This window comes from Canis aureus, chromosome X, assembly GCF_053574225.1.
Source record: "Canis aureus isolate CA01 chromosome X, VMU_Caureus_v.1.0, whole genome shotgun sequence".
NCBI classification, from domain to species: Eukaryota; Metazoa; Chordata; class Mammalia; order Carnivora; family Canidae; genus Canis; species Canis aureus.
The window spans coordinates 33,279,806-33,289,496 of NC_135649.1; the positions used below are offsets into that span (position 1 = coordinate 33,279,806).

The window sequence follows — 9,691 nt, forward strand, 5'->3', positions numbered from 1 at the left end:
TAAAGTTGAATGTGTATATAGATATACAATATATATTTACATACATGTATATGTATTTATATAAGAACACACATATATTTATTTATATATTTATTTGTGTGTGTGTGTGTATCAATGTTGGCATGCCTGAAGGCTCACTCTTTGGACCCCTTCTCTAGCTACTCTTCTATCCCTTGATGATCCATCTTATACCATCTGTACCAGTGCTGTCCAACAGAAATGTAATGTGAGCCACATATATCACTTAAAATCTTCTCGGGTCGCCTGGGTGGCTCAGCGGTTGAGCATCTGCCTTTGGCTCAGGGCGTGATCCTGAAGTCCCAGGATCGAGTCCCGCATCGGGTTTCCTGCATGGAGCTTGCTTCTCTCTCTGCCTATGTCTCTGCCTCTCTCTCTCCCTCTGTCTTTCATGAATAAATAAATAAAAGTCTTTTAAAATATAAACAATAAAGTCTTCTATTAGCCAAGGGACACCTGGTTGGCTCAGTTGGTAGAGCATGTGACTCTTGATCTCAGGGTTGTAAGTTTGAGCCTGAGGTTGTTGTGTGGAGATTACTTAAAGTCTTTTGGAGTGCCCGGGTGGTTCAGTCAGTTAAGCATCTGCCCTTGGCTCAGGTCATGATCTCAGGGTCCTGGATCGAGCCCCGCATTGGGCTCCTTGCTCAGGGGGGAGCCTGCTTCTCCCCCTGCTTGTGCTCTATTGCGCTCTCTCTATCAAATAAATAAATAAATAATAAAAATAAATTAAAATGAATAAATTATTTAAAAAATAGGCGAAATTAATTTTGATGTTTTCTTTAACCCAACACAGGTTGCCCGCAGCATGTTAAAGTAGAACATTCCCATGAAACTTGTCATAAGCCAAAATAATATAAAGCAAAGAAGCAATTACCATTAATTTATATGGAAAAGTGTTTGAATGTTCCCAGACCTAAAAATAATCTGCCTTGGGCTTTTCTGATACCTTAGGACACATCTTGCTAATGGGTGCAAGAAATAAGTAGAGATGAATCACAGATGTTCACAGATACAGGTTAAAGCCATGGCTGCTTGACGCTGAGATGCTGAGTGTAGTTCCCAGGGAAGAGGGCTGGCAGGGCCGCTCTAGCTCTTTGGGGTGCACTGCCTATAACAGCCCGCTACAAAACAAACACTAGTTTCGCTTTTTGCTTTTTTTTTTTTTTTTTTTTTGTAAAAGTGAGAATCTTCCTTGGATTTCTTCCAGTTTAGCAAAAGCAGGTACTAATGTAGGTCTTTAGTAAAAGTGAAGTGGCGTGATGTGACCTTTTGAAAAGCAAGAGATATTTGTATATCCTAAATGTAATGTCAACATGTGACCAATATAAAATAATTTTTTAAAGATTTTATTTATTTATTTGAGAGAGTGAGAGAGAGAGAGCACATGAGCAGGGACAGAAGTTGAGGGAGAAGCAGACTCCCTGCTGAGCAGGAAGCCGCACGCAGGGCTCCATCTCATGACCCCGGGATCATGACCTGAGCTGAAGGCAGATGCTTAAGGACTGAGCCACATGCCCATAAAATAATTATTGATGAGATATTTCACTTTCCTTTTTCTGTATTGTCTTTGAAATCCAGTGTGTTTTACACTTACAGCACTTCTCAATTCAGATCAGTCATGTTTCAAGGGTTCAATAGCCACAGGTAGCCAGTGGCTGCTGTACTTGATGGCGCAGATGTATATGCTAAAAACTTCCAAATTTACCTCTGCAGTACAGCCAATTGTCTATTCAACCACCCTACCTAGATTTAGCATAGGCATTTCAAACTTAATATGTCCAAAATGAAGCCTCTCATCTTCTCCCAAAAACATTTCGGAGGCTTACACATCTCAGTTAATGGCAACTCCATTTTTCCAGGTGTTCAGGCCCAAAACCTTGGAGCCAGCCTAGACTCCTCTCTCTTACAGGCCACATCCAGTGAGTGCATCGACATATCCTGGGGGCTCTACCTTCAAAATTTAAGACCATTTCTCACCACCTCTGTTGTCACTACCCTGGTCCCAAGCACCAGCATGTCTTCCTAGGTAATGCCTCAGCCTCCTGAATGGTCGGTCTTGTTGGTAGCCTTGGCTCCTTCAGTTTGTTCATAACACAGCAGCCAGGGGGGCCCTGTTACAGTTGACCCTTGAGCAACGTGGAAGCCAGGGGTGCTGATCCCCACAAGGTTGAAAATGCATGTATAACTTTTGAGTCCCCCAGGACTGAACTACCAATAGTCAACTATTCACCACAAGCTTGACGGATGACATAAATAGTCAATTAACACATACTTTGTATGTTATATGTATTATATACTATATTCTTACAACAATGTAAGCTGGAAAAAAGGAAATATTAAGAAAATCATAAGGAAGGGGTGCCTGGGTGGCTCAGTGAGTTGAGCATCTGCCTTTGGCTCAGGTCATGATCCCAGATTCCTGGGATGAAGCCCCTCATTGGGGTCCCTGCTGTGAGAAGTCTGTTTCTCCCTGTCCTTCTACCTCTCCCTCTGCCCCTGCTTATGTGCTCCCTCTCTCTCACTCTGTCTCTCAAATAAACAAATAAAACCTCTTTTTTTAAAAAAAAGAAAATCATAAGGAAGAGATAATACATCTACAGTACTATACTGTGTTTATTGAAAAAAATCCATGTATAAGTGGCCCAGTGCAATTGAAACCCATGCTATTCGAGGGTCGACTGTAATATGAAAGTCAGATTGAGACAGGTCTGCTCGGAACCCCTAGCAGCTCCTTATGTCACTCCATAAGAGCTAAAGTCCTGATAATAGTTTGAGACCTCTCTGTGCTCCTCTGTAGTCTCCCTCTGGGTGGCTCACACCAGGCCTACTGGCTTCCTGGCCTTTTCTCAAAAACACCAGGCAAGCTTCAGCCTCAGGGCATTTGCATTTGCTGTCTCCTCTGTCTGGAATGCTGTTGCCCCAGACTTCCACGCGGCTCCTGCCCTCCCCCCCTTTCCAGCTTTGCTCAGACACCACTTTCTCAGTGAGGCCTTCACTGAACATCCTATTTAAAATTGCAACCCACCCCACCCCCCAGACTCTTTCTTTTCTTTTTCTTTCCTGTTTTCTCCCCTAAGTACTCATTATCTATATATTTTGTTTTGTGTCTGTCTCTCCCCAGTAGATTATAAGCTCTGTGCAAGCAGTTTTTTGCCTGTTTTATTCATCATTGTATCCATTGTACTTAGAACAGTGTTTGACACATGGTAGGTGCTCAATAAACATTTGTTGAATGACTAAATGATGTAAAATTCCTATCCAGTATCATTGTTCATAATATGAAGAAAGTATGTGATAAAAAGACACAAATGTGAGACACTTAACTATAGAGAACAAACTGAGGGTTGCTGGAGGGGAAAGAAGGATGAGGTAACTGGGTGATGGGGATTAAGGAGGGCACATGATGTAGTGAGCACTGGGTGTGATATGCAACTGATGAATCACTAAATTCTACCCCTGAAATTAGTAATGCACTATATATTAACTATCTTGAATTTAAATAAAACAACAATAAAAGGCATAAATGCACTGTTCTTGTTTTGTTTTTTTTTTAAGATTTTTTTTAAGATTTATTATTATTATTTTTTTTTAGGGACGGGGAGGAGCAGAGGGAGAGAGAAACTCAAGCGGACTCCACACTAAGTGCTGAGTGCAATGTGGGGCTCAATTCCATGACTCCGATATCAGGACCCTGAGATCAGGATTTGAGTTGAAACCAATAGATGCTCAACTACTGAGCTACACAGGCACCCTTTAAGATTTTTTAAAAAGTAATCTCTACACTCAATATGGGGCTCGAACTTAAAATTTCAAGATCAAGAGTCTTGCACTCCGCCAACTGAGCCAGCCAGGCACCCTGCACTGTTCTTGTATTTAAACAAGACTTAAAATTTCTTTTTTAATTAAAAATTTTTAATTTCAACATTTTTAAACATTGATTTTATATGTTACATTTTTTAAAAGATTTTATTTATTTGACAGAGGGTGAACAAGCATGAATGGAGAGGGTGTGAGAAGGGAGAGTGGCAGAGGGAGAAGCAGATGCCCCACTGGGCAGGGAGTCGGATGCAAGTCTCAACTCAATCCCAGGACCCTAAGATCTGACCTGGGCTGAAGGCAGACACTTAACTGACTGAGCCACTCAACACACTCCTATATGCCACATTTAATAGCAAAGCTTAAAAATAAAAATATCTGAGCTTAATATATTTTGTTATTAATAAAATAAAAATTGGGGCACCTGGCTGGCTCAGTTGGTAGAGCATGTGACTCCTGATTGGGGGTTGTAAATTTGAGCCCCATGTTGGGTGTAGAGATTACTTTAAAAAATAATAAAATCTCTACTTATAAAAATATTTATTTATTTATTTTAGAGAGAGAATTTGTGAGCAAGCAGGGGGAGGGACAGAAAGAGAGAGACCTGAAGCATATTCCCTGCTGAGTATGGAGCCCTATCTGGGGCTCCTTCCCAGGACCCTGAGATTGTGACCTGAGCCGAAATCAACTGACTGAGCCACCCAGGTCCCCCCAAATAATACAATCTTTAAAATCCTTAAAAATAATAGATAAAATAAAAATAAGTTAATCTTCTAAACATTCAGTCATTGGTATTTTGGCATCTTATAAAATTTCTAGAGCATGAGAATCAAATCATAATCAATCCTTTCTTGTAGCAATTAATTTGCCAGAAAATATTTTTGTTGTTTGATTGTCTACTTTAATTCAAATGAGTATATTATATCTTGAGCTCCTGGTGGAGTTCCAGCCACATGTCATAATTTAAGAGTGTTCCTTGTTCAAATAACGTGTGGAAAATTCTGTTTGGTCTATTTTTTTAAAAAGATTTATTTATTTATTTATGATAGACATAGAGAGAGAGAGAGGCAGAGACACAGGAGGGGGGAGAAGCAGGCTCCATGCCAGGAGCCAGATGTGGGACTCGATCCCGGGATTCCAGGATCACGCCTTGGGCCAAAGGCTGGCGCTAAACCCCTGAGCCACCCAGGGATCCCCTGTTTGGTCTATTATAGAAACTACTCCAGGGGGCACCTGGGTGGTTCAGTCGGTTAAGCGTCTGCCTTTGGCTCAGGTCATGATCTCAGGGTCCTGAGATTGAGCCCCACGTGGGGCTCCCTGCTCAGCGGGGACTCTGCTTCTCCCTCTCCCCCCACTCCCTCCCCCAACTCATGTTCTCCCTCTTTCTAATAAATAAAGAAAATTAAAAAAAAAAACTACTTCATCTCCTTGATCCTTTACTTAAGTTCCTGGAGTTTCTCCAGCTTGATAACTTCATATGGTTGTGTGTTTTTCTTCTGATTAAAAAAAAAATTATTTTTTTTAATTTTAAGTAGGCTTCACATCCAACACGGGGCTTCAATTCAGGACCCTGAGATCAAGAGTTGCAGACTCCATGGACTGAGCCAGCTGGGCACCCCTCTCCTGATTTGTCAATGTAAGAAAGCCTGAATCTTTCCACACCAATGGCTCTGCCATTGTATTGCTTTTCCACTAAGAGGGAGCAATTCAATTTTTCCCTCTGAGAGGATTTATTTTTTGTATCTAATCCTTAATGGCTATTGACTTTGGCTTCATATTTCTCTTGAAATGGCTGAAAATGTCTATGGAGTTAATGTATTTTTGACTCCTTGTCCTCCTCAGAGTAGTCTATGTGACAAGCTTTCTGGAATTTTCTTTTTTTAAAACACCTTTTCAAGAAGTTTATGTATGTATTTTGTATGTATGTATTTATGTAATCTCTACACCCAACATGGGACTCAAACTCACAACCCCGAGGTCAAGAGTCACATTAGCCAGCCAGTTGCCTCTTGAAATTTTCTTTTTCTGCCATTTTAACTGGTAGTTGATTTGAAATTTCGGGGCTGGGGTGCTTCTAAATGTTAAATTCTTTCCTCAGACCCTCCTTGCACAAGCTAGAAAAGTATACAGATTATGTATGTATGTATAATATACCTATCATTATGTATGTATCAAATGTATGCATATACTTGTACATATTTGTTCACTGTGGCAGATTTTGAGTAGTATGTTAGTATTGTGAGTGATTAAAATATATTCCATTATGTATACATATTGCTATGGTCTGAATGTTTGTCCCAAATTCATATGTTGAAATCCTAATGTTCCATGTGATGGTATTAGAAAGTGAGGCTTTTGAGGGGTGACTGGGTATGACAGTGGAGCCCTCATGAATGGGATTAGTGTTCTTATAAAAAGAGACCCCCCACAAGGCATCCTAACTCCTTTCTCCATGTGAGCATACAATGAGAGATCTGCTACCCAGGAGAGGGCCCTCACCTGACCAAGCTGGCTGGCATCTTAATCTCAGACTTCCAGCCCCCAAAACTGCGAGCAATAAATTTCTGTTGTTCATGAGCCACCCTGTCTGTGGTATTTTGTTATAGCAGCCCAAATGGACTAAGACACATGTGCATACACACACACATACAAATATACATATATTCATACACACGAGTATGTGCGACTATTATGTATGCATATACATAAAGTTTATGTATATACTTCCCATGCAAGTTTGTCTACTTTTGCTCCATATACATGGACTATACCTGTCCATAGACAAAATATAGTATCTCTCCTCCATTTCATTGCCTGTTTCTAAAATGAATGGGCTACTCCTGCTTCCCCCTCCTTTGCCCCTTCGTCCATAGCCACCTGCCAGCTGGACTCTCTTCACTGCTTGATACAATCTTGCCTGCAAGTGCTCGCCACATTCAATAACCTTTCTCCAATCCTCACTACCTGGCTCTGCACTGTTTCTTGTTTTCTCCCTCTTGAATCTCTTCTCCATTAAAGGCTCCCATGGTGGGGGCGGGGGAGAGAAGATGAAAAAAAAAAAAGAAAAGAAAAGATTGGTATGGCCTGGTCCCTGTGACATGAAAGGATGGGGTCCTGGGCCAATGTCCTGCTTTGCCACTCCCTATTTGCAGGCCAGTTTCCAGTCCCGATCTCTGGCTTCTCACATCCTATGTGTGTTTCTTAGCTGGATGTTCTGCTGTTTCTTTAAGCCGAACATGCCAGAAATACAGCTCCTTATCTTCTACAAAGCCAGCTTCCCTAGCTTCTCTTTTTCTGTCCATGACATCATCACCAAGCATGAAACCTGAGTCATCTTTGACTCCTTTCTTGACTTTACACCCACACGCATCTAGTCTTGCTGATTATTAAAAAAAAAGTTTGAATTTATGAAATATTTCAAATATATAGAAAGGAACATAAACACCTATTTGACCACGGATCAGACATGACAAATCCAAATATTTTGCCAAATGGGCTTCAGAGTTTTTCTTTAATCTTCAAAATTTTTGTTCCATGGGGCACCTGGCTGGCTCTGTTGGAAGAGTGTGCAACTCTCGATCTTGAGGTTGTGGGTTCAAGCCCTGCATTGGGTATAGAGATTACTTAAAGAAACAAAATCTTAAAAAAAAAAAACTGGAACAAATATTTTATTCATTTATTTACTTTAGGTTTCTTTACATAATCTCTACACCCAACATGGGGCTTAAACCCACAAAACTGAGATCAGGAGTCATATGGTCTACTGATTGAGCCAGCCAAGAGCCCTTGTTCCAGTTTTATTGAACTATAATTGACATACATCTCTGTACAAATTTAAGTATAGGGCACAATGACTTGACGTACATACATTGCAAAACAATTATCACAGTAAATATAGTTAACATCCATCTCCTCACATAGTTACAAAAAAAATTTCAGAGTTTCTCAAGAAATAAAACATTGTTAATATATTGAAATATCCTCTATCCCTTTCCTCAATCCTCTTCCCCACTCCCTTAGAGGTAACCACTATCTGAATTCTGTGTATAACTTCCCATGCAAGGTTTGATAGTCTTACTACATATACATTTATCTATTAATAATATATAATACTGTTTTGTATATTTAAAAGTTTTACAGAAATGGTATATTGTACCTATCATCCTACAAATCGCTTTTGTAATTCAACATAATGATTTTTAAAAATTTTTTATTTAAATCCAATTTAGTTGACATATAGTGCATTATTAGTTTCACGGGTAGAATTTAGTGATTCCTCAGTTGCACGTCACACCCAGTGCTCATTACATCACGTGCCCTCCTTAATGCCCATCACTCAGTTACCCTATCCCCCCAACCCCCTCTGCTCCAGCAACCCTCAAGTTGTTTCTTAGTTAAGAGTCTCTTATGGTTTGTCTACCTCTTTGTTTTTATCTCATTTTATTTTTCCTTCCCTTCCCCTATGTTCACCTGTTTTGTTTCTTAAATTCCACATATGAGTGAAATCACATATTTGTCTTTCTCTGACTTATTTCACTTAGCATAATACCCTCTAGTTCCAACCATATCATTGCAAATGGCAAGATTTAATTCTTTTTGGTGGCTGAGTAATATTCCAGTGCAGTGTGTGTGTGTGTGTGTGTGTGTGTGTGTGCCACATCTTCTTTATCCATTCATCTGTCATTGAATATCTGGGACAGAGTATTATGTCCATCGAAATAATGATTTTGAGTATTATTCATACTAATACATGCATACCTAGCTCATTCCTTTGAACTGTTATAAGCAATCCCATTGTATGAATATGCTGTAATTTATTTACCCATTATCTTACTGATGTACAATTGTTTTTCCAAGTTTTCACCATCACTAGTCATACTGGAATGACCTTTTGTTTTTTTTTTAAAGATTTTATTTATTTATTCATGAGAGACACACAGAGAGAGGCAGAGACACAGGAGAGGGAGAAGCAGGCTCCGTGCAGGGATCCCTATGTGGGACTTGATCCCAGGACTGGGATCATGCCCTGAGCCAAAGGTGGACACTCAACAGCTGAACCGCCCAGGCGTCCCGACATTTTTTTTTTAAATATGGAACACGGGATGCCTGGTTGGCTCAGTCAGTGGAGCATGTAGTCCTTGATCTGGGGCGGGGGGGTGGGCAGGGGCAGGTTTGAGTTCAAGCTCCACATTGGGTGCAGAGATTACTTAAAAATAAAATCTTTTAAAACATAATAAAATAAAATATGGAACGCTTCATGAATTTACATGTCATCCTTGCATGGGGCCATACTAATCTTCTCTGTATCGTTCCAATTTCAGTGTCTTTGCTGCCCAAGTCAGCAGGGGAAAGATCATTCTTGTACACGTTTCCTTGTGCAACCATGTAGGTTTCTCTGGAGTTTATATAGGACCATCCTCACCTTTCCCATGAACTAGCAATTTATGAAAATTCCCTTCTCTTCTCATCCTCATGATTGTTATTATCAGACTTCCTTCTAAATGCATTCACATTCTGGAGGCACCTGGGTGGTTCAGTGGGTTAAGAGTCTGCCTTCAGATCAGGTCATGAACCTGGGGTCCTGGGATCAAACCCTACATTAAGCTCTCTGCTCAGTGGGGAGCCTGCTTCTCCCTCTCCCTCTGCAGCTCCCTGATAATTGTGCTCTCTTTCTCTCCTTCTGTCAAATAAATAAATAAACTCTTATTTTTAAAAAAGCATTCACATTCTGTTCTATTTAAGTATTTCATTATTCTGGGATTTATTTTTGTCCACGGTGTGTGGTAGTGATCTAACATTATCAATGTATTCCATTTGGACAACCAATTTTTTCCAGAATCATTTAATAAACAGTCTA

General features: G+C 40.2%; 1 non-coding gene across 1 annotated transcript; it reads right to left on the minus strand.

Annotated features, from left to right (window-relative positions):
- Nucleotides 1-9,073: 9,073 nt before the first annotated feature.
- Nucleotides 9,074-9,179, minus strand: LOC144309259 (U6 spliceosomal RNA). The gene has a single exon (XR_013375318.1). It is a non-coding gene; the product is annotated as a U6 spliceosomal RNA (small nuclear RNA).
- Nucleotides 9,180-9,691: the final 512 nt, after the last annotated feature.